The 26,174-nt window shown below is 42.6% G+C and overlaps 1 long non-coding RNA gene and 1 other non-coding gene across 3 annotated transcripts in view; one reads left to right on the top strand and one right to left on the bottom strand.

Moving 5' to 3' along the window:
- LOC128702558 (uncharacterized) overlaps window positions 1–26,174 on the top strand; it is a 78,468-nt gene that overhangs the window by 39,846 nt on the left and 12,448 nt on the right. The gene's annotated exons all lie outside the window — the stretch shown is intronic.
- On the bottom strand, window positions 9,182–9,254 carry TRNAR-ACG (transfer RNA arginine (anticodon ACG)). The gene has a single exon. It is a non-coding gene; the product is annotated as a tRNA-Arg (tRNA).

The following is a 26,174-nucleotide window of genomic DNA, read 5'->3' as shown; positions in this document are numbered from 1 at the left end:
AGAAAATATCAGCCAAAATGAGAGAAATACGAAGTAATTTTTCTCTTTAAGCTAAATTCAACAACAACAACAATAAATAAAAAACACGGGTTTTGATGCTTTGTTAAAGGAAGACTGTGGCATGCAAAGTACGTAACCTTTATTCGGCGCATGTACACACCCTCATTGAAAGGCTATCTCCCCCAACCAGCGAACCAGGTGCTAAGGGTTGATGATGGGGCCCCGTCGTTCAATCAGTACCCAGGTTACAGCCAATGAGAAGATGGTTTTGGCAATCGCAGAGGTTATGTGGGTACCACACACCTGTCTGCCCTTGTCATTCCCATTCTAGAGCTGGTTGAAGCACGGTCTGCTTTCTAGTGGCTTCTATTCTGCCTTGCTTACCGTGGAGTGCACTAATATCTATTGTTGTACATAGTGTATATAGTGTACATACTTCTATTCTTACTTGGTGAAGGATAATACAAGTCAAAAGTTTTCCTGCAGTGTTTATTTTGCTCCCTTTACACCCAGGATAACAGGCCTTTGGATTCCTGGGTTGTAATAAAAACGAATTTTTTGCTAACGAGGGACGAAGAAATTGTAGTGGTGAGTGAACCGTTCAGTAAAGTACAGGTAGACAACGAACATGAATTACGCAGGACTGTATCAGCAAACTCTGCCAACACTCCTGATGTAACAATGACCATACTTGACTCTGAAGAAATTATTGATAATCTGCCCCTTGTACTCTTCCCCCCCCCCTTTACAAATTATATACCTACAAATTATGGTACGTACGAGCCGAGTAGAAGATAATTTGATCTTTGTATGATAGATCATTTTAATATGGGTCCTGGAGGCCTTTCAGTTGGAGGTGGGAAGATGGTTCCTTCTTACCAACGAAAGGTTCTTGATCTAAGGAATGTGAGTTTCTTTCTCCTTCCAGGGATCACATCTGACTATCGCTCATTCCGCGGTGGCACCACCCTTATGGGTTTAGATGCAAATCTTGGGACAGCCTTCGACAAGAGTGACGGAGGTGTACGGACATAATGTTTGTGGAGGAAATTGCTGGAAAAGTGGCCAGATTGGTCTTCAATTTTCTAATAAACCAAATTAAAGAACACAAACCAGTTAATAAAACTCGAGAATGATAATTAATAAAACTCAATAGTAATAATAAAACTCGAGTAATGAATAAAACTCAATGAAACTTAATATAACACGAGTAATAATGAAACGAGAGTAATTAATAAAACTCGCGAATAATAATTAAATTCAAGAATAATTATCAATTAAGGAAATTCAGTAATCGCTACTGTGACAAGCTCCGTCCTCTCAGTTCAGCCTCAGACCTGACTTACTGACTGAGCAGTCAGGTAGTTGGTTTAGATCAGTGTAGACACTATAGTCTGGCTGATCATTAAGGATGCGAAGAATTAATCGTGTTCCCTTTTTTTTCAAGTCAGCCAACGGCCTGTTGGTAATTTCCTGTACATTTGAAGGTGAACGCTGAAAAACCATGCACCATTTTTTTTTTGCTATTGAGTTATCTGTTAATGTGAATATTTGCTTGAAGCAAGTGAAGCAACACTGAGCTTGTTAAAATCATTTCATCGTTTTTTATATAAATTACAATAGTTATACCATTCTCCATTTTCTTTAATTACATTAGTCAACCCTTCTACGGAAGTAAAATTCAAGGAACCCTTTGATTTTCTTTTTTTTTTTCTTAATTTACGACTTTGGCTTCTTATCCCGTTGAGGACACCCAGAAATTTTCTTTATATAATTGTCCATACCCTTTTATTACCTTGACTCACGAAATCATCATAAGACGATTGCCAACTGGTAGAGTGGGTAGCGCACTGTCCTGTGACTTGTAAGATTCACCCGTCATAGTTTAAGCCCCACCCGGTATGAGGTTATCTGAAGTTACCATGTAAACAAAGGCATCTGTAGTGTTTTCAGCTTAGTTATAAGTTCCATTTTGTAGCTCTGGCAGCCACATCTAACTTTTCTGACAATCTTTTCCATCTTATCCAGGTGTGGGCAGCACACAGGTGTGGGCAGCTCACAGGTGTGGGCAGCTCACAGGTGTGGGCAGCTCACAGGTGTGGGCAGCACACAGGTGTGGGCAGCACACAGGTGTTACTTTATAACTTTGGCATAACACATGTTGTAAACACCTTTTTATTCGACCATCTTCTCGTAGTTTCCTTATTAAATGTTAGTTTCTCAGAATTTAATACATACGATCTTACGGAGAAAAATCTTGGATAATACTTTTCGGATGAGTCTCAGTCTCTCTCTCTCTCTCTCTCTCTCTCTCTCTCTCTCTCTCTCTCTCTCTCTCTCTCTCTCTCTTTATATATTTCACAATTTTGTGTGAAAATTCTTTTTTTTATGAGAGCTGATTTAACTTTCATTCATTTCCATAATATTTATTTACATTACATTTCATCATCCTTCTTCTTCCTCTCCATTTGTTTACATTATCCAAGACAGCTGCTGGAGGCTTATAGTTACTTTTTATTTTGCTAAGATGTTTTGCAATATCAGTAAAAAAAATGTTTTTGTGCCCTAGAGAGAGAGAGAGAGAGAGAGAGAGAGAGAGAGAGAGAGAGAGAGAGAGAGAGAGAGAGAGAGAGAGAGAGAGAGAGAGGACGAGGGGAAGGTGTTGACGTGACTGGCATAATTTCCTTCTCTCCCTCACACTCAAAACTTTCCAACAAAATTATAATTTCTTCTCTTCTTTTATTCATGTTTTTATTGCACTTTATTTTACTTTATCTTTAATATTCACATTCTAAATATCATTATTTTGTGCATCAGTATTTTCCCCCTCCTTCTTTCCTTCCTTCTTTCCTTCCTTCCTTCTTTCCTTCCTTACCCCTAGAGATAATAGAATATTTTCTTTGGGTCAGTCTGTGCAGCTCACTGTCGCACCAAAAGTGATAATCGTTCACATTTGAACGTTTCTTGTTTTTCCTTTGGGTACCTAAAGTCAGTACTTGACCAACCGGGCTGTGATTCGTACGTCAGCTTGCGTGCGACCAGCAGTAACAGCCAGGTTTATCAGACCCTGATCCACCATGAGACCTGGTCTCAGACCGAGCCGCGGGGGCGTTGAACCCGGAAACCCTCTCCAGGTAAACCTTGCCTGACTCGTTGCCAAACGTACAGAGGCATTCTTGTTTAGGATAAATATGCGTGTGTGTGTGTGTGTGTGTGTGTGCGTGTGTGCGTGTGTGCGTGTGTGCGTGTGTGCGTGTGTGCGTGTGTGCGCGTGTGTGTGTGTGTGTGTGTGTGTGTGTGTGTGTGTGTGCGCGTGTGTGTGTGTGTGCGTGATTGCAGGAACAGCATCGGATACGTTCTTGTCTTGTCCCTTCATCCACGGTCCGTCCTCTATACTTTTTTTTTTCCATGACCGATTATTATAACACTTAGTGTGGGAAGACCAGCAAGACTGGACCTCGTATTCACCTTGAACAGTTCAGACGTAAAAAATATTACATATGAAAGGCCCCTCAGAGCAAGTGATCAAGTGGTCCCGGGTTTTGAATACACAGTAGAACTCGTCTATTTTAAATTATTCCATTAATCAACCATTCTGTTCGCAAAGAAAAAATATAATAGCCATTAAGTTCCATTTTTCTCTTCACTTTACAACGGTAGCCCTTTACTCTTCCTGGTGAAGGTACTGAGAGATCTTCTCTATCCGTTCTTATGTGACCTTTTATGACCTTGTATGTTTCTCCTGTCTTAACTCATTTTTTTTTCGACTTCGGTAACCACCACTGTTTAATAATGTTTATATTTCACCTATTTTACTTCCCCCATTTTTTTGGTGTTAACTATTGGTATCACGTAATCTTTGCATATTCTAATTTTACCCTCAAATACCTTGTAAACTTTTTTTAGCTGTTCTCTATCCATATATTGTAAAATAAAAACTGTTGTACATCCCGCTAGTGTAGTATTTAGATTTTTCACACTTTCCCTTATATGATCTACCGGTGACATCTTTCTGGCTACTAGGGTCTCTCTCTCTCTCTCTCTCTCTCTCTCTCTCTCTCTCTCTCTCTCTCTCTCTTTCGTCACAGTATTTTTTATGTATTCTGATTTCACTTTCTCTTAGTTTAGTGGGAATGGTTGATTTAGAGAAAGACGCGCCTAGTTAGGGCCAGTAGACCTGCCGTAGTGCTCCTCCATTCGTATGTTTTCTTGTATTTAATACGAGTATCTTGGTTGTTGATATCTTACGTTAAAGTATCTAATACAGACATGAAGAAAAAGATACGCGTGCAACCTGTCTTTATTCACGATTTTTTTCGGGGCGAGGGGGAGGGGAGGGAGTGCTCAGGGCACTTGGTCAGTGGAGTAGAGAGGTGATTAATATATTGGAGAGAGTTGAAGAAGGAATTTTACGTTATTTAATCTTCAGTTTTGATACAAAGACAGAGGAAATTGATGAGATGAGTCCTTCAGATTTGACAGATGTTCACTTGCTTAGAGTTGATTCCAGAGTGGTCCCAGACAAGCTGGATATTTTCTGGCCCTTAGCCACTCGCCCCTTAAACTCGCGATCGGGTTGACCATGTTGTATTATGTGGTGTTGCATTATGTGGTGTTGTATTATGTGTTCTATTATGTGGTGTTGCATTATGTGGTGTTGCGTTATGTGGTGTTGTATTATGTGGTGTTGCGTTATTTGGTGTATTATGTGGTGCTGCATTATGTGGTGTTGCGTTATGTGGTGTTGTATTATATGTTTCATTATATGGTATTGTATTATGTGTTGCATTATGTGGTATTGTAATATGTGGTGTTGAATGCTGATGGAAAAGGAAGGAATCTTGGGTGGCTATGATGTTTCTTTGTACAGAGAGAAAGGAGGAAGGTACAGAGGAAGGGGAGGAAGGGGAGGAAGGAAGAGAAAGAGGAGGGAGGAAATGAAGATGAGAGATAACTAGAGGGAGAGGAAGTAAGGAGAGGGAGATTAAAGGGAGGGATGTAGTTGTGGAAGCGAGTGGGAGTCAGAATTTATCTGTGTATATTAAATGTTCGCGATGGCAACTAGAGTTGAAACTGAGAGGGGGGGGGGAGAAATAGTGGTGGGGAAGGGAGCAGTAAGGGATGGGAAAAAGGGGTCAGTTGGTATGAAGGGGAAGGAGAGAGAGAGAGAGACGAGGAGAGCAACAGAGGTAATAAATAGTAAATAGGACACGAATTAGGGGAGAGCGAGTCTCCGTGTACTTCATAAATCACTAACACCAACGATGAAATTTAAGAAGGAAAAACCCAGAACTTACCCATTTTTTTATCGTTGCTGATAAATATTTAAAGAAATTGTATATCGTTAATACTTTACCCAACCAAACTAATGCTAAACATCCCTATATAAAAATCAAAATGGTATACAATACCGACAGTATATACACCGAGTGGTGGCTTCTTCAATATCTCGATGTAATCAGTATATAAGTGTAGAATTTGAGGTTGTCGTGGGTGATGGACTGACAACCTCAAATTCTACGACTTCAAGGGTGATGGACTGATTACATCGTCTTCACATCTCTGCTGTTACTGCTGTCTTTCTGTATTCGACTGAAGAAGCCTACTGTGTAGGCGAAACGTTTCGAAATAAAGTTGCCTAACTGTTGCCTATGTGTCTTACCTACCATCCCTATATAAGTAGGTATATACACCGAGTGGTGAATATCTCACAGTATATATGTCGTGCCGCATAGGTAAAACTTGCGATTTTGGTTTAAATAGCAACTCTCTTCTTGCCGAATGAGGAAAGTGAAAATGTATGTATGCAATAATTTCGCAAAAATCATTCTGAATCTAACGAAAAAAAATATTTCGATGTGTTTGTTTATTAAATTATTGTAAACTATACAAAATATATTTAGCTGGATTAGGCTAAATTAAATTGCGATTGTTATAATAAGGTTAGGTAAGTTTTCTAAGGTTCTTTTGTTACAAAATTATTAATTTTTACATTAACATAAATGAAAAAAAAAATATGCATCTTTAGACGTATAAGAATTTTTTTTAGAAAGGACTTAATTCTAAATGAGTTCTTGCTGATTGACCAGTTTTACCTATTCGGCACGATATATATACCGGGAGAATTGTGCATGTGGAATGAGTTCGATGAAACAGCAGAGGTAAATTTCAAGGCACTATTTGAACAGTCCTGTTGAGTTTTAACAGGTCAGAAACCAGTAATACTAGTCGAAGTAACCCAACAGAGAGGGCCATGCTGCAAGAATCGAATCCTGTAAACACAAAGACCTAGGGAGGGGGGAGTAAGCATTGCACGAAACATGTTGCTCAGACTAGCTTGTGCTGCTGGGTCTGGTGCAGTGCTCCATCCTTGAGTGGAGATGACCAGACTGGGTGGGTCATTGGGCTAATCGGGGGGGGGGGGTATTGGTCTTATCCGGGGGGGGGGACATGGACCTGCTCCGCATGGGTCAGTAGGCCTGTTGCAGTGTTCCTTCTTTCTTATGTTCTTATATCACTTGAGGCGAGCAGTTACTGCAAAGCAGCGGCGGCTCTGCTGGCGTACCACAGGACGTAACACGGAACCCCCAACTGTCATTCACCATCATGAATACATGTTACTCAGAACTCTCCTAGAGTATGCAGCACCAGAATAGAGCCAACACCCGTACGCATGTCCAGAAATGACCTGTAATGATAAGACTGAAAGAATCAAATCTTATTAGAGGGAATTAGAAGGAAAGTTGAAGTTGTAGTGTTTTACCATATATTTTTTTTATTCTTTATTGACCCTCCGAGATGAGGACACCGATGTTGGTCGGGGTCTCCGGTAAGCCAGCTGAAGGCCTCCGTCAGATGACCAAAAGCTCCAGCTGTGGGTCATATGACTAAAACCCGCGTCAGGAAATACTTGTCCTAGCTAACCTAACCTGTGAAATGATAGCGAAACCAACACAGAAAACATCAAAATAAACAGAAACGGGAGAGACAGAAATGAACAGAAACAGGATAAATAAAAATAAAAACTGAATAAAGAGGAATAAACAAAAGCAGGAGACATAGAAATAAACAGAAACAGGAAAAATAGAAATAGACAGGAGCAGGAGAAATAGAAATTAACAGAAACAGGAGAAACAGAAATGAACAGAAACAGGAGAAACAGAAATGAACAGAAACAGGAGAAATAAAAATGAACAGAAACAGGAGAAATAAAAATGAACAGAAACAGGAGAAATAAAAATGAACAGAAACGGGAGACAGAAATGAACAGAAAGAGGAAAAATAGAAATGAAGAGAAATAGGTAGAAACAGAAATAGAGAGAGAGAGAGAGAGAGAGAGAGAGATACCAGCAAATGTTTTGATACTTTTAATACCAGTATCTGGCCCATATATATTATACATATTTATATTTGCAAACGTCGTAAAAAAACTCACATATTACGAATTTACCACTTAAATTTTTTTAATGTTGCAATAGTCTGATTATTGCGGGGGAAACAAAAAAAATACAGGTTATAATAATCTTGGTGGAAGTATTTTGAAATCAACACGACAACAAATCTTAAAGAAAATGAAATATAAATTTTGGGCGGCCAGGAAATTATGTCTCTAACTTAACGTGGTCGAGTCATGGGTTTCAGGTTTTCGAAAAATTATTAAAGAGTCGTATTTCGCAGAGTATAAATTATTACCTGATTAATGGTTCTTGAACTTCGACACCTCCTATTGCGCCCTTTTTTTATAGTTGCAAAATTCAACCCTCAGAGGGCCTGCTTGCAGGCGGCGTCCGCTGCAACTCTTGCAGGGAGGGTTGATCAAAGGATTTCTCTAGCGAGACAAGGGTTTCCAGGGTGAACAAAGGTTTCCAGGTAGACAAGGGTTTCCAGAGGGAGGAAAGGGGTAGGCAAGTCATCAATTTGATAGTTTTCCCATAACGCAGACCTGATCTGGGAAGGGAAGCTGGGAGCAACAGCGCCCCTCTCTGTGTCCTCCCTAGAGGATACAGTTACCTCCAACGAAAACTCAACCCACAACCCAGTGGAACTTTACCAAATACTTGAAGCCTCACAGTGTGACTTAATAAAGCCCTACTGTGGGGGAGATAAAAATCTCATCGTGGTGGGGGCTTTAACAAACTTTTTTCCCCGTGCCCAACATGTTTTTTTTATGAATTCTCGTACGATGTATCGAGAAGTGAAAACTAGAATAGTCAATGAAGTTTACGTGTATTGTAGTTTGATGAGGGAGAGGTAAGACTCTGCTGGATCTAAGTCTTTGCAACATGGTGTTGCTGCTGACGTTTATTGATCTCGTAATGTTGTGCCGCCCCCCAACTGCGACCCTTCACGGCAGACCTCACGTAATTGATGGTAAATTAGCAGTGTTTCTCTTCCTCTCCACCCTCCCTCAATGGGACAAAACGGAACTAAAGACTGCTGATGTGTGTGTGTGTTTATTTCTTTTACTGGGGTTGTGGAAGCGCTCTATAAGACTGAGTAATCTCTCGGGGATTGGTAGAGATACTGTACATGACGTGAGTAATCTCTCATGAGTTGGTAGAGACACTGTACTTGACATGAGCTCTCTCGGAAGGGAATGACTTTCGCAGTACATGTCCATATCTCTGTTCATTTGCTGTGGGATTTCTTAGCCTAGTAAATTAAACATTTGTGTACTGAAATAAATTCAGTACCGGATTAATAGGGTAAGCAACGGTGTGTGTGTGTGTGTGTGTGTGTGTGTGTGTGTGTGTGTGTGTGTGTGTGTGTGTGTGTGTGTGTGTGTGTGTGTGCTCACCTACTTGTGGTTGCAAGGGTCGTATCTTAGCTCCTGGCCCCCCCTTTTCGTAAGTCGTTACTAGGTCCACTCTCTCCCAGCTCCAAGACCCTAATCCTGTCTGTGTGTGTAGATACGATAAGGCCTAATGGGACTTATCGTATTTACTCTTGAAGCTGTGTATTAAGTTTGCCTCCACCACTGCCTCATCCAAGTCATTCCACTTTTAACCAGTCTGAGACTAGTTAAATACTTCCTTACATTCCTATGGTTCCTCTGTCTTTCCTTCTACCTGTGTCCACTTGGGTATGTTTATGTACATACTCAGCGAGTTGTTCTCACTGAAATATCTGCTGGGGACGATTCTCAGGTTATGACCCAGCCTCTTAAAAAAAAACACATAGTCGACCTTGCCAGGATTCGAACCTGGAATCTTCTGATCCGTAGTCAGACGCGTTATCCGTTGCGCCACAAGGCCGTGTGGAGGGAGTAAGAGTGATTGTAATTCAGTGTGAATGTATGTACTCACCTATTTGTACTCATTTATTTGTGGTTGCAGAGGTCGACTCATAGCTCCTGGCCCCGCCTCTTCACTGGTTGCTACTAGGTCCTCTCTCTCCCTGCTCCATGAGTTTTATCATACCTCGTCTTACAACTATGTCTGGCAAGCGACGTCGCTTGCCAGACTATTCCACTTCCTGACAAGTCTGACTAAAAAAATACTGCCTAACATGCCTATGACTGATTTGAGTATTCAATTTCCAATTGTGACCCCTTGTTTCTGTGTTCCCTCTCTGGAACATCCTGTCTCTGTCCACCTTGTCAATTCCTCGCAGTATATTGTATGTTATCATGTCTCCCCTAACCCTCCTGTCCTCCAATGTCGACAGGCCGATTTCCCATAACCTTTCTTCGTAGGAAATGCCCCTTAACTCCGGGACTAGTCTGGTTGCAAACCTTTGCACTTTCTCTAATTTCTTGACGTGCTTGACCGGGTGTGGGTTCCAAATTGGTGCTGGCCTGACGTACACGGTGTACAGTCTTTGGCCACCTAACCCATACTCTGTCTGCGGTCTTCTTTGCCCTTTCCCGATCTTCATGACTTTACATTTGGCGGGGTTAAATTCGAGGAGCCAGTTGCTGGGCTAAGCTTCCATCCTGTCCAAGTCTCTTTGTAGTTCTGCCCGATCCTCATCCTATCTAATTCTCCTCATTAACTTCACATCATCTGCAAACAGGGACACTTCTGAGTCTATCCCTTCCATCATGTCATTCACATATACCAAAAATAGCATTGTGTGTGTGTGTGTGTGTACTCGCCTATATGTACTCACCTATATGTGGTTGCAGGGGTCGATTCATAGCTCCTGGCCCCGCCTCTTCACTGGTCGATACTAATTCACTCTCTCCCTGCTCCATGATATTTGTCATACCTCTTCTTAAAGCTATTTATGGAACTTGCTTCCACTATTTCACTCTCCAGATTATTCCAGTTCCTGACAACTCGAAGACTAAAGAAATACTTCCTAACATCCCTATGACTTATCTGGGTTTTCAGTTTCCAATTGTGTCCCCGTGTTTCTGTATCCCATCTCTGAAACATTCGATCCTTGTCCACGTTGTCAATGCCTCTTAGTATTTTATACGTTGTTATCATGTCCCCTCTATCCCTCCTATCCTCTAGTGTCATCAGGTTGAGTTCCCTTAACCTCTCGTCATAAGACATACCCCTCAGTTCCGGGACTAATCGTGTTGCAAATTTTTGCACTTTCTCCAATTTCTTGACGTGTTTGACTAAGTGAGGGTTCCATACTGGCGCTGCATATTCCAGTATAGACCTTACGTACACTGTGTACAATGTCGTGAATGACTCCTTACTCAGATGTCTAAACGCCAATCTCAGGTTTGCCAATCTCCCATATGCTGCAGCAGTTATTTGATTGGTGTGTGCCTCAGGGGACATGTTCGTTATAATGCTTACCCCAAGATCCTTTTCTTTAACTGACGTTTGCAGCTGTTGGTTTCCTAACCTGTACTCCGTCTGCGGTCTTCTGTGTCCTTCCCCAATCTTCATGACCTTACACTTACTGGGGTTAAACTCCAGGAGCCATTTGTCGGACCATACTTGTAGTTTGTCCAGATCCCCTTGTAATCTTAACTGATCCTCGCCCACTTGTATTCTCCTCATCAGTTTCACATCATCAGCGAACAGTGACAGTTCTGAATCTATTCCTTCCACCATGTCATTCACGTATACAAGAAACAGCACCGGACCTAGGACTGAACCTTGTGGAACCCCACTCGACACATTTGCCCACTCCGACACTTAAAAACGTACCAACACACGTTGTTTCCTTCCTGTCAGGTATTCCCTGATCCATTGCAGTACTTTTCCCGTTATTCCTGCCTGCTCCTCTAATTTTTGCACCAGTCTCTTGTGTGGTACTGTGTCAAAAGCCTTCTTGCAATCTAAAAAGATGCAATCTACTCATCCCTCTCTCTCCTGTCTTACTTCTGTTACCTTATCGTAGAACTCAAGTAAATTTGTGACACAGGATTTCCCATCTCTGAAGCCGTGCTGACTGTCATGTATGAGCCCAATCTTTTCAATGTGTTCAACTACTTTTCTCTTGATAATCTTTTCCATGACTTTACATACTATACAAGTCAGTGACACTGGTCTGTAGTTTAATGCTACCTGTCTGTCCCCTTTCTTAAAAATTGGAACTACATGTGCTGTCTTCCACGCCTCAGGCAACTGTCCTGTTTCGATAGATTTACTGAAGATTGCTGCTAATGGCACACACAGTTCCTCTGCTTCCTCTCTCAGTATCCATGGAGATATGTTATCTGGGCCCACCGCCTTTGAGGTATCGAGTTCGTCTAGCAGTTTCTTCACCTCTACCTTGGTTATGTGTATTGTGTCCAGCGCCTGCTGGTGCACCCTACCTCCACAGTTTGCTGGAAGCATTCCTGTGTGTGTGTGTGTGTGTGTGATTGTGTGTGTGTACTCACCTAATTGTGATTCCAGGTGTCTAGTCATAGCTCTTGGACCAGCCTCCTCACTGGTCGCTACTAGGCCCTCTCGCTCTCCCTGCTCCATTGCTGTATCATATCTCATCTTAAAGCTATGTATGGATCCTGCCTCCACTATGACACTTCCCAGACTATTCCACTTCCTGACAACTCTGTGACTGAAGAAATACTTCCTAACATCCCTGTGATCATCTGAGTCTTCAACTTCCAACTGTGATCCCTTGTTGCTGTGTCCCATCTCTGGAACATCCTGTCTCTGTCCACCTTATAGATTCCTCTCAGTATTGTGTGTGTGTGTCTGTGTGTGTGTGTCTGTGTGTGTCTGTGTGTGTCTGTGTGTGTCTGTATCACAGTTGCCACCAAGTATTCTATTTTTGCACCGAGCAGTGATGGTACTTATAATAAAGTGAACGATGTGGATATTCAACAACGCTGCACATGTTGCAAAAAATAACATCCTACTGCTGTCAGCAGGTTAAATTTACCACCATATAACAACAATAAAATTATATTTGCAATAAATACGATTAATATTCCCTTGGTGTGTGCCATGGATCAAATCTCACTCCAGTGAACACATCCACGTCTAAGGGAACACAAAACTCGTGGCCCCGGGAAACATAGCCACAACGCAGCTACCACACAACGCATGACCTGGGAGAGCACAAACTTTTTAATACACACTTCCTTAATGTTAGTAATTCCGGGTTGCTGTGAGGCAGTTGTTGGCCGCGTCTCTCCGTGGTGATGGGTGTCACAACTCTGTACCCGCACGTCAGTTCTCACAGTTTTGCTCTAACTGGAATCGCTTCACGGGTAATTGTACTGACTGCCATTGCAGATTCCTGGCTTCCTGAACTCTATCTTATCCACTTCTTCCTTGGATGCATCCTTCTCCTCTTCCTCAGTTATGATTCTGTGATTTTTTAGTTCTCATCTGTGCCTTCCTTGATCCTGATTCTCGTATCTAGTCTGTGCGTATCCAGCCTTCTGATTCATGTCTTCCCTGGAAATTCTCTCTTCCAAGGTTTTTACTTTCAGTTCCTTTTGTCTGGGTTGCAAACTGTTGGACTATGAGCTTCTGAATATGTTTGATCAGGTGAGAACTCCAGGCTGGTGCCATGTACCTCATCTCCTGCCGCAGTCTTCGTTGTATTGCTTTTGGTAGCGTAGCCAATGAGCAACGGATGAGTAACTATTGTCTGATCTCTGTCAGCAGGTGTGGGCTGCCTCTGTTGAGCTGTTTCATACCACAGCTCTTACTAGTGTGGGGATGAGGTTCTCTCGTGTCTGTCTTGTAAATAAAACAGTGTGCGGGTTATGACATGTTGTTTATGGAGATTTTTCCTCCGCTGGCGACTTGATCAGTTCACAACTGATAATACCTGGTGGACGAAGCGTCTTCATAAAAGAGCACAACCCGTATGTCTTATTTACATTGTCAGTATATTCTACCGTTGTATTACGCTCATATTTATCTTACAGTATTTTCTGCCCTGTCTTTAATCCGTCGTAGACTGATTAGGTGTCACATAACTCGGTTGGTAGCGCACTCAGGTTACACACTGAGGTCCGTAATTCGATCCCCGGGACGGGTAGAAACACTAGGACGAGCTTCCTTAAGACACCTGCTGTCCTTGTTCACCTAGCAGTAAAATGGGTACCTGGGTGTTAGTGGACTGGTGTGGGTCCCATCCCAGGGACAAAACTAACCTAATTTGCCCGAAATGTTCTGCACAACAAGAGATTTCTAGTATATAGTATTACGTCATTGATGTCAACTAGGCCTGTATACCTTGTACATGTAATTGTAGAAATAAAAATAAAGATTATTATTATTATTATTATTATTATTATTATTATTATTATTATTATTATTATTATTATTATTATATAGTGAGAAGCTTCAGCTTCTGCTCTGACAGCTTCAACAACAGCCTCAATTTCCCTGAATACCAACAAGGCTTGGTATCCAGGGAACATCAGGCTGTGAGCGTGGTTCTTACTTTTCTCTACGGATATGCAAAAACGTTTACTTTAACTTAATTGACGTAAAGGGGTATACCCTAGTGTTTTATTAGCATCAGCGCAATGAGGAATAGAGGCTCGATCCTCTGTCTCCTAAGCGTCACTGGATTATCGACGTACAGTGTACTCTGAATAAGATGCTCGAGATGTAGTTTTCACTTAATCATTTCTTAAGCCTATTTAAGGCTTATCTGTATACCATTATCCTGACCCCTCCCATGATGGTGAAAAACAAACACAAGTGAAGAAGAAACAGAACAAGCTTGTGCACGGGCGAAACGTCTCAATAAGGTATGCAACTCCTTTTCGCCATTTGTCTGCTTAGCACCACTGGTCTTCATCCCTCCTACTTTAATCTGTTTCTTCTTGGTTAGTTATCCTGTAGTATCGTGTACGTCGTGGTCATATGCATCACTACTGGTATGTTGCTGCTGACTAGGGCGGGATTATATTCATCCTTACTGTTTAGTTAATTGGTTCAGAGAACCGACGGGATGAAATGAAAACTTGTGCAACACTTATGGGACACTGTGCAACACTTGGGTATCTCAAGTGTTGCACAAGTGTCTAATTCATCACTCTTACTGTGCTGACCCCTTCATGAAGGGAGGAGGGACCTTGACGCCGGTGAAGGGCTCTTGATCCAAAGAATTAATTACCCCCATCCATTTTCACGAACTGAATGACTCTTTAATATTTACGCATTCCCCTGTGATTATTACAGTAATAATTATTGTCTAATCAGGGAACGGATGGAGGCTTGAACCTGAGGCAAGCGAGTCTTAAACCTCATAAGCCAGTGCGTTAACCACTCGGCCAGTTGGTCTGTGAGCTGTAAGACTCACTCGCCATGGGTACAACCCCCCCACCCGTTCCCTGGTTTGTTTACAATCGTGTTATTAAGATTTCGTGAGTAACGATTGTTTACATTTCTTGCACATGTTATGATGGCGAGTCTGGACAAAATCAGCTGCAATTTTTTCGATTGCGTTTCATAAACACGTGAATTACTTTTTTTTTTTAATTCTGTGGAAATTTATTTGGTCCCTAAAGTTCCACAGGACAGATCCGGCATGGCCGTGATGGAACGGCTGAGCTGGATGGCCCTTATACCCCACCCAAACATAAACGCATTCTCTCGAGTTGGCGGGGATTGTTGGTAAGCTTATTTAATTTATAGATTTACTCTTCAGGGAAGGAGTAGGTAGTTTTACTGGTAGTACACTAATATTAGGATTATTGAGGCAACTGTAGATAATAATAATGTTGACCTAAGACCTTAACATAGGTAGTAATAGGCCGATAATGTAGGCAAACACTAGGATAAGTTAGCTAGGGAGAACTGGCAGCCCTAGTTTGAACGAAGAGACGAGGGTCTGGAAGAGAGACCAGCTCCTTCTTCTTAAGACAGACACCAACTGGACAAGACGTGCCGTGATCAGCAGACGGCGCCCCCCCCCCCACGTGTCTTCACATTTGAGACCTGGGGAAATCTGGTAGAGGCACCTCGATGTACCGTAGATGACCTCCGTCAGGCCCATACAGTAAGACAAGACCTCCACTATATCTCGTAGATTTCTGGCCAGTGTCTGGGGAGATTGTGAGTGAGTTGATCTGTGGGCCCGGTGTGCAACAGGCAGTGCATGCCCAGTAAGTACCAGTGTCTCAGGGCAGTCTGGAAGCTAGTGTCCGTGTCTGCATAGTTATACTAGGGGATACATACCCTCTTGGATATAGGAATTTCTGAGGTGCAGGCAGGACACTAATAACAATTGAATATTGCAGGAATTAAGGCTCCCGGTTGCACGTGGTTTCTGAGGGGAAGTCCAAAGGGGCTAAGGCTAAGCTTAGGGAGGTTGAAGATCAGGATATATGCTGCAACGCCAAGTAAGTTAGTCCTTTATACGTGCATGCAGGCGAGTTTCTTGCAACATCAATCATTTGTGAAAATCTGTCCTATAAGCCACTTGTGAGGCTGAGGTACCCACCTCAGAGCTCGATGTCAACAGAGTTTGCCAGGGTAGGTGACTCACTTGGAGGCGGTCCACACAAATTTTCACAAATTCCACGATTGCCAATTATTCAGTTCCTTTTATAAGTGATAACGCTTTAGCACTTTTTGACACTGTAGTGAAGTTGCTGTAGCCCCTTAAGTATTGTTTATGTAGTATCTCATCCTCTTTTTTTCCTTCTAGCTACTACCACTCTCCTTCATTCCTTCTCCCCTCCCGTCCTCCTCGATATCCTCATAAAAATTCCATTTCTCCTGTGTATGGGATGGGGTCTCCTGAGAGATGGTAATTCCCAAGTGATAATAACGACAACTCTGCTGGAAGGAAACCTTAGAAGCTGCCGTAGCTCATGAATCCTTAAAGGAGTGCTTTCCCATAGTCTCGTTGCTCTCTTGAAGTCTCTCAGATCAAGCTGACACTACTGAAGTCTCTCAGATCAAGCCTGACACCACTGAAGTCTCTCAGATCAAGCTGACACTACTGAAGTCTCTCAGATCAAGCTGACACTTCTAAAGTCTCTCAGCTTAGGATGACAGATTTCAGCACCTTGCATGGACCCCATCCTGGGTGATGGAATATGACAAGGGAAACACAGCTAGTTTTTGTTCCCACTGTGTAACTGTTACATAGAATAAGGTAGCACCACACTGCTGATGCATTCAGTTATAGTATTTAATAAAAAAAAACATTTCTTGTTCATCGAAATTCAGCTTTTCGCCCTACTCGCTTGAACCTCACCCTTCCATCTTTCCCTTCCACCTTCTTCCTGTCTCAGAAGTCTCACTTCCTCCTTTCCACTACCCCCCCCCCTTTCCTCCCTGACTTTCGACTCCTCCTCCTCCTCCATCTTCAGATTTCCCTTTCTTGGTTCATTTTAGTAGTTAATGAAGCCTAACTTTGCCCTCCTCTTTACACAACTTTGGCTTCAAGGAATCCTCTTTACTTTAGAAAAGTTCTCCTTTCCGCCTTTTGTTGAAAAGGTTTCCCACGCACAGTCCGTCAGCATTAGAATTTAATTCCTTACGTTACCGTAATACCCAGAGGCTGTTTTTATGTCGTATAATCACGGAGAAGCGCTAGATCCACAGGGGTCGTGCAGCGCTTGGGGTAATGGGAGGTAATCAGGTTTAATCTGAGTTGATGTAAATGTGGTTTTTCTTTCACAAGACAGTAAGGGGAGATAGATTCGCATAATTATCCTAATTGTGAGGATCTGGTAAAATGTATAGCTAGTTTAGGTCATAAGACAGTCACTGGAGATATGCAATGGGAGATATACCGATGTTGTAGGCAGCAGCCATCCACAGAGGTACCACCATAGAGGTGCTACTATAGAGGTACTACCATAGAGGTACTACCATTGTGTAGTGTGTGAAAAATACACGTAGGCAGTATGATGGTAGATAACAACCATCCAGAGAGGTACCATCCTGTTACATCAATGTGAAACATACGTACAGGGAGTAAGTGGTAGACAGCAACCATCTTGGGTGTTACTACTATCCTGTGGTATGAGTGTCAAACATACACACAGTAGGATGGTGAACAGCAAGCATCCAGTGAATTACTACCATCCTATCATACAAGTGTGAAACAGAAGCCTGACAAATGTTTTGTACTCTGGCAAGACTGCTGGGTTTTCCTTTCTGTCTCACGAACACGTAAAATGACAGAAAAAATCTCAGAAATCTCTATTTACATTTGGTATACAATAAACTTTCCTGTGTATTTCTTAATAGTTCTAATTCCCGCAGCGTTTTCCTTCCAGTTAAGCGCGTCTTCGGGGGTCATCGTCCCTCAGGGACGACGACCCTCTCAGGGACGACGACCCTCTCAGGGACGACGACCCTCTCAGGGACGATGACCCTCTGAGGGACGATGACCCTCTGAGGGACGATGACCCTCTGAGGGACGATGACCCTCTGAGGGACGATGACCCTCTGAGGGACGATGACCCTCTCAGGGACGATGACCCTCTCAGGGACGATGACCCTCTCAGGGACGATGACCCTCTCAGGGACGATGACCCTCTCAGGGACGACGACCCTCTCAGGGACGACGACCCTCTCAGGGACGACGACCCTCTCAGGGACGATGACCCTCTCAGGGACGATGACCCTCTCAGGGACGATGACCCTCTCAGGGACGATGACCCTCTCAGGGACGATAACCCCCAAAAACCTTCAAGATCATTTTTACTATTGTTAACAGATGTGAGTGTACGAGAGAATGAACACCGGAGCGGTGAACACAAAAGAATATAAAATGTCTCCGGTAATAAAAGGCTCCATCTTCATTCCTCTTTATTAAAGTGAAAGACAAAGCTTCTTCAGGTGGAATGTGTCTGCAGGAGAGAGAACACATGACAGTTTACCTGGAGTTTACCTGGAGAGAGTTTCGGGGGTCAACGCCCCCGCGGCCCGGTCTGTGACCAGGCCTCCTGGTGGATCAGCGCCTGATCAACCAGGCTGTTGCTGCTGGCTGCACGCAAACCAACGTACGAGCCACAGCCCGGCTGATCAGGAACTGCCTTTAGGTGCTTGTCCAGTGCCAGCTTGAAGACTGCCAGGGGTCTGTTGGTAATCCCCCTTATGTGTGCTGGGAGGCAGTTGAACAGTCTCGGTCCCCTGACACTTATTGTATGGTCTCTTAACGTGCTAGTGACACCCCTGCTTTTCATTGGGGGGATGGTGCATCGTCTGCCAAGTCTTTTGCTTTCGTAGTGAGTGATTTTCGTGTGCAAGTTCGGTACTAGTCCCTCTAGGATTTTCCAGGTGTATATAATCATGTATCTCTCCCTCCTGCGTTCCAGGGAATACAGGTTTAGAAACCTCAAGCGCTCCCAGTAATTGAGGTGTTTTATCTCCGTTATGCGCGCCGTGAAAGTTCTCTGTACATTTTCTAGGTCGGCAATTTCACCTGCCTTGAAAGGTGCTGTTAGAGTGCAGCAATATTCCAGCCTAGATAGAACAAGTGACCTGAAGAGTGTCATCATGGGCTTGGCCTCCCTAGTTTTGAAGGTTCTCATTATCCATCCTGTCATTTTTCTAGCAGATGCGATTGATACAATGTTATGGTCCTTGAAGGTGAGATCCTCCGACATAATCACTCCCAGGTCTTTGACGTTGGTGTTTCGCTCTATTTTGTGGCCAGAATTTGTTTTGTACTCTGATGAAGATTTAATTTCCTCATGTTTACCATATCTGAGTAATTGAAATTTCTCATCGTTGAACTTCATATTGTTTTCTGCAGCCCACTGAAAGATTTGGTTGATGTCCGCCTGGAGCCTTGCAGTGTCTGCAATGGAAGACACTGTCATGCAGATTCGGGTGTCATCTGCAAAGGAAGACACGGTGCTGTGGCTGACATCCTTGTCTATGTCGGATATGAGGATGAGGAACAAGATGGGAGCTAGTACTGTGCCTTGTGGAACAGAGCTTTTCACCGTAGCTGCCTCGGACTTTACTCTGTTGACGACTACTCTCTGTGTTCTGTTAGTGAGGAAATTATAGATCCATCGACCAACTTTTCCTGTTATTCCTTTAGCGCGCATTTTGTGCGCTATTACGCCATGGTCACACTTGTCGAAGGCTTTTGCAAAGTCTGTATATATTACATCTGCATTCTTTTTGTCTTCTAGTGCATTTAGGACCTTGTCGTAGTGATCCAGTAGTTGAGACAGACAGGAGCGACCTGTTCTAAACCCATGTTGCCCTGGGTTGTGTAACTGATGGGTTTCTAGATGGGTGGTGATCTTGCTTCTTAGGACCCTTTCAAAGATTTTTATGATATGGGATGTTAGTGCTATTGGTCTGTAGTTCTTTGCTGTTGCTTTACTGCCCCCTTTGTGGAGTGGGGCTATGTCTGTTGTTTTTAGTAACTGAGGGACGACCCCCGTGTCCATGCTCCCTCTCCATAGGATGGAAAAGGCTCGTGATAGGGGCTTCTTGCAGTTCTTGATGAACACAGAGTTCCATGAGTCTGGCCCTGGGGCAGAGTGCATGGGCATGTCATTTATCGCCTGTTCGAAGTCATTTGGCGTCAGGATAACATCGGATAGGCTTGTGTTAATCAAATTTTGTGGCTCTCTCATAAAAAATTCATTTTGATCTTCGACTCTCAGTCTGGTTAGCGGCTTGCTAAAAACTGAGTCATATTGGGACTTGAGTAGCTCACTCATTTCCTTGCTGTCATCTGTGTAGGACCCATCTTGTTTAAGTAGGGGCCCAATACTGGACGTTGTTCTCGATTTTGATTTGGCATAGGAGAAGAAATACTTTGGGTTTCTTTCGATTTCATTTATGGCTTTTAGTTCTTCCCGCGATTCCTGACTCCTAAAGGATTCTTTTAGCTTAAGTTCGATGCTTGCTATTTCTCTGACCAGTGTCTCCCTGCGCATTTCTGATATATTGACCTCTTTTAGCCGCTCTGTTATTCTTTTCCGTCGCCTGTAAAGGGAGCGCCTGTCTCTTTCTATTTTACATCTACTCCTCCTTTTTCTTAGAGGAATAAGCCTTGTGCATACATCGAGTGCCACCGAGTTAATCTGTTCTAGGCATAAGTTTGGGTCTGTGTTGCTTAGTATATCTTCCCAGCTTATATCGGTTAGGACTTGGTTTACTTGGTCCCACTTTATGTTTTTGTTATTGAAGTTGAATTTGGTGAATGCTCCCTCGTGACTAGTCTCATTTTGTCGGTCTGAGGCTCCACGCATACATGTCTGAACCTCAATTATGTTGTGATCTGAGTATATTGTTTTTGATATGGTGACATTTCTTATCAGATCATCATTGTTAGTGAAGATGAGGTCTAGTGTATTCTCCAGTCTAGTAGGCTCTATTATTTGCTGGTTTAAATTGAATTTTGTGCAGAGATTTAAAAGCTCGTGTGAGTGTGAGTTTTCATCAGAGCTGCCTCCTGGTGTTATTACTGCAACAATATTATTTGCTATATTCCTCCATTTTAGGTGCCTTAAGTTGAAATCCCCCAGGAGCAAGATGTTGGGTGCAGGAGCTGGAAGATTTTCCAGACAGTGGTCAATTTTTAACAGCTGTTCCTGGAATTGCTGGGATGTTGCATCCGGAGGCTTGTAGACTACCACAATGACTAGGTTTTGGTTCTCGACCTTTACTGCTAAAACTTCCACTACGTCATTTGAGGCATTAAGCAGTTCTGTGCAAACAAGTGACTCTGCAATGTACAGGCCAACCCCCCCCTTTTGCCTGTTCACTCTGTCACATCTGTATAGGTTGTAACCTGGGATCCATATTTCGTTGTCCAAGTGATCCTTTATGTGGGTCTCAGTGAAAGCCGCGAACATTGCCTTTGCCTCTGCAAGCAGTCCACGGATGAAAGGTATTTTGTTGTTTATTGCTGGCTTTAGACCCTGTATATTTGCAAAGAAGAATGTTATCGGACTGGTGGTATTGTTGGTACTGGGGGGGGATTTTTTTTCCGGCATTAGTATCTGTATCTGTTGGTTTGGAGTGGAGGCCATCGACTGTGGTTCCACTCCAGGAATGACTGGATTTGGTGTACGATTTCTGCCATTTCCTGCCAGTTTTTTTTCCTTCCTGGCACTAAAAAACCTCTCCCTCTTGAGTGGCTGTGGCTACCCAGGTTTTCCCATGGCCTGGATGTTTTGTATCTTTTTGTCCCCTTTAGATGGTATGCCTGGCAATTTAAGTTATAGCACAGTCTTTCCTGTACTGAAGAGGTACACATTTCAGGGTGAAAAAGCTTACAGGAAGGGAGTTTGCATTTTCCTGTTGTCATATGGGCATGACATTTTCTAGGGTGGTCATAGTTGCATGTCCCATCTGTTTTTCCAGATTTCCCATGCCAGCAGATACCAAGTGCATAGTATGTGCACAGGCTTGGTTTCCGTTTGCCTTGGGTTTCTGTGACTGTATTCCCTGTTGGTGCATGTTTCCCTGTCTTATTCCTATCCTCCTTAGCACCAACAATGGAGCTCCCACCAGTTGTTTTTGGTAATTTATCCTCACTATTGCTATTGGAGTCCTCTTGTTTGCTATTTCCTGCGGTATTTCTGGTTTGCAATATTGGTTTTATCTTATCTTTGACTACACTTGTTTCCCTACTATGGCTCCTGTCCTCTATGAGGTCATTTATATGTATTCCTTCCTGCGTATAATTCCCGACTACCTGGACAAAATCTCCAGCTTCACCATTACTGTCTACCAGGACAGTATCTCCAGCTTCACCATTTCTGTCTCCCAGGACAGCACCTCCAGCTTCACCATTACTGTCTCCCAGGACAGTATCTCCAGCTTCACCATTACTGTCTCCCAGGACAGCACCTCCAGCTTCACCATTACTGTCTCCCAGGACAGCACTATCAGCCCTACATTTACTGACTACCAGGACATCACCTCCAGCCTTACAGTTTGTGACTACATGGCCAGTATCAAGGGCAGTACCATTCAGCCCGGACTTTTTATGTTCCCATCTGTTGTAGAAAGCTTCCAGGTTTTCTATGAAAGCAGCTTTGATGTTATCCTCTTTTAATACCCTTGTGATTTTAGTCCACAGATTTTCCTCATTTGGGCATACCCAAAAACACTTCTCTGTTTTAATACTGCTTGTAGCTAGTTCTGGGATATCTGCACAAGGAGCGTGACACCAATTTCCACAAAAATGACAATTTATCCATGTGGTAGCCCGTTTGTTTGACTGACCACAGACTACACACAGCTTCATAATGATTTGAATGGTTGATTTACTGCAAGTCTACTAGCAACCTCTTGAATATTATATTAATAACCTTAAATGAAGCTCTAGCTATTTGTATTTCTGTTTCTAACTCTTTTTGTATATTGGACAGCTTACCGTCACGTTCCTGATTTTTAATGTTTGTGTTTATAAGGGCGCCTACAAACCCATCCGTTTACAGTCTGCTTTATTGTCCAACGAAACTGTTTGAAACCAGTCCCGGGTTCGGACCAGTCAAGGGTTCGGACCAGTCAAGGGTTCGGACCAGTCGATCTGCTCTGATCAGTGGGTCACTTATTTAAAACATACTGGTCGGTGATTTGAGCTAACACATGAAGGATCTACTGGAAATTATCTACCCGAGTAATATGTGATTTGACTGATACAAAAGTATAACTTGCGTGTTGAAGAGCCGGTGATATCTGGCAGCTCCTACAATGACGTACAGTCGACCTCTTTGTTTATCAATCGCTGTATCTGGCTTTTCTATTTTTGTTTTTCCGTCTCCACCACAATAAATGCTATATTATCACTATAGTTGACTGGTGCAAATTTTGGAGGAAGGACGCTTTTTCTGTAGTAATAATTGCTTCTCGTTGTGTATATTGCGACCGCTGGTAACTACAGGTTATATGAAATTCACAGTAACGTCTCGTATTTCAAGAAAATGAAACTAATGAAAGTCACTCCACTCCACTAAGTACCATTATAATACTGGTTAGTTGCTACTACAACACTGTATTCTGCTATTCACTGGTATCACTAGATTATATGCGAGTACACTAGCAGGCCAGGAAGATTATTAAAAACAGCTGACCTGTGGTAAGTTTCTGGCGACTTCTGGCACCTGCCTCTATAGGCTTATCACTTCATTTACAAATTCACCTGTTTTCAAATGACACTTTAGCCTTTATCATCAATATACTAGGGAGCCACTGTAGTATACACTATACACTATGTATACTCAATGCTTTCAGGGAGACTTTCTTTCCTCTGACACAACGTTCAATTATTATTATTTTTTTCACACGGGAAACAGGCCTATGATTCCCCTCTGGCAGTAAACTCTGCTAGGTAATGCACACTAATTCTCCTTTTTTGACTCAGTATATAATGTTTTCCGCCCAAGATTGGTTCCAGGCGCTAGAGGGATGTATCGTATAGGATTGATGACACAAATTAAAGTTCTAGCACGTAAGAGCGACCGTGAAAACACCAGAAAGCCGGGAGCACAACGAGGCACGCTGACGGTTGGTTAGTGGTAGCCTTATCATATTTACTCTTGAAACTGTCTGTGTATTAAGTTTGCCACCACCACCACTGCCCCATCCAAGTCATTCCACTTTTCAGTAACTGTGAGACTAGAGAAATGCCTCCTTACATCACTGTGAGTCATCTATATCTTCAGTTTCCACCTGTGTCCTCTTAATCCTGGTCCGTTTAATTAAAACATTCTGTCTTTATCTGCCCTTTCAATTCCCATCAAGATTCTGAATATAGTAATCATGTTTTCCCTTGTCCTCTCCTCTGCGATCGACAGATTTAGTTTCTTTACCCTCTCCTAATACTGTATTCATCTCAGTTCTGGCAGTAGCCTGCTTGCAAACCTCTGGACCTTTTCCATTTTCTTTACACGCTTCACTGGGTGTGGGCTCCACTCTGGGGCCGCGTACTCAATCCTTTTCTTAACATATGTTGTATATAAGGCTCTGAAGAATCCTTCATTAAAGTTCCTGAATATTATTCTGAGTTTTGCTACTCTTGCATATACTTGAGATGTTTGGTGTCATATATACCACCAGGTTCTTTTCACTCACTGATATTTGCAGCGTCTTTTCGCCCATGCTGTACTGTGTTTGGTCTGTCCTCTTGTATCTGTTTCGCTTAAACCCAAGAAGCCACTTGTTTGACCACATCTACAGTCTATTGAGATCTCTCTGGAGATTATTCCTGTCCTCTCCTGCTCTTTAGTTTTATATGGTCAGCAAGGAGTGATACGGAGGACTCAGTTCCTTCTCAAAGGTCATTCACGTATATTAGGAAGAGTAGTGATCCTAACGCTCCTCATTGAACCCCTCTATTTACTCTCTCCCATTCTGATGTTTCATCTTTTACTATTACTATCTATCTACTGTCATCTAGGTGCTCCTTGATCTACTAGAGCACTCTGCCTTTTAACCCTGCTTGTTCTTCTAGTTTCTAGACTAATTCCTGATGTGGTACTGTGTCAAATGTTTTTCTACAGATCCAGAAACTGTATTCCATCCAACTTTGTCTTTCCAGTTTTATCTCTGTAACTCTGTAGTAGAATTGCAGCAAATACATAAGAGAAGAATTTCCATTCTTAAATATATATATATATATATATATTATATATATATATATATATATATATATATATATATATATATATATATATATATATATGTATATGTATAAGAATCTCCTCTCCAAGTGTTCCAGTTTACTTTACCTTACTATCTTCTCCAGAACTTTTGAGTGTGCATATTAGGTATACTGCTCTATAATGCATGGCTTCTTGTCTGTTTCATCTTTTATATAAATGGGGACAACATTTGTTTTTCCAATTTTCTGACAGCTGTCTTGACGGGAGAGATTGGTTAAATTCCATAGCTATTGGGACACAGTTATTTTTCCTTCTTCTCTCAGCATCCATGGAGATACGTTGTCTGGTTCCATTGTTTTTCTTACATCCAGTTCATGAAGTAGTTACCTCACTTTTTCTTGCGTCTTGATGCTCCTTAACCCCCCTAGGCCTATTCTGACTACTGTCTTCCGGTAATTCTCAGCTTCCTTTTCTGAAGACTGAATATTTTGCTAAGCACTTCATGTCTGACAGCGTCGCTGCTTCCTTCCTAAGTTTTTTCACTTAGTCCTTCACAGTCATCTTGTTTATCTCGTGGCTCTAGACTAACTTTCTCTTGGCTTCCCTTCTGATTCCTGTGTATTCGTTTCTAGCTTTCCTGCTTGTTGCTAGACTTCATTTTTATTTAATCCATCCCTTCTGCCTGTGTGTGTGTACTCACCTAGTTGTGGTTGCAGGGGTCGATTCACAGCTCCTGGCCCCGCCCCTTCACTGGTCGCTACTAGGTCACTCTTCCTGCTCCATGAGTTTTATCATACCTCTTCTTAAAGCTATGTATGGATCCTGCCTCCACTAGATCACTTCCCAGACTATTCCACTTCCTGACAACTCTGTGACTGAAGAAATACTTCCTAACATCCCTGTGATTCATCTGAGTCTTCAACTTCCAATTGTGACCCCTCGTTGCTGTGTCCCATCTCTGGAACATCCTGTCTCTGTCCACCTTTTCAGTTTCCCTCAGTATTTTATATGCCGTTACCATATCCCCCCTATCTCTCCTGTCCTTCAGTGTCGTCAAGCTGATTTCCCTTAACTTCTCCTCGTAGGACATGCCCGTTAGCTCCGGGACTAGTCTTGTTCAAACCTTTGCACTTTCTCTAATTTCCTTACGTGCTTGCTAGGTGTGAGTTCCAAACTGGTGCTGCATACTTCAATATAGGCCTGATATACACGGTGTACAAGGTCCTGAACGATTCCTTATTGA

The sequence above is a fragment of the Cherax quadricarinatus genome, chromosome 37 (genome assembly GCF_038502225.1).
Source record: "Cherax quadricarinatus isolate ZL_2023a chromosome 37, ASM3850222v1, whole genome shotgun sequence".
In the NCBI taxonomy this organism is placed as follows: Eukaryota; Metazoa; Arthropoda; class Malacostraca; order Decapoda; family Parastacidae; genus Cherax; species Cherax quadricarinatus.
Note: the sequence above shows the minus strand (reverse complement) of the source record. Positions and strands in the feature narration are given on the sequence as shown.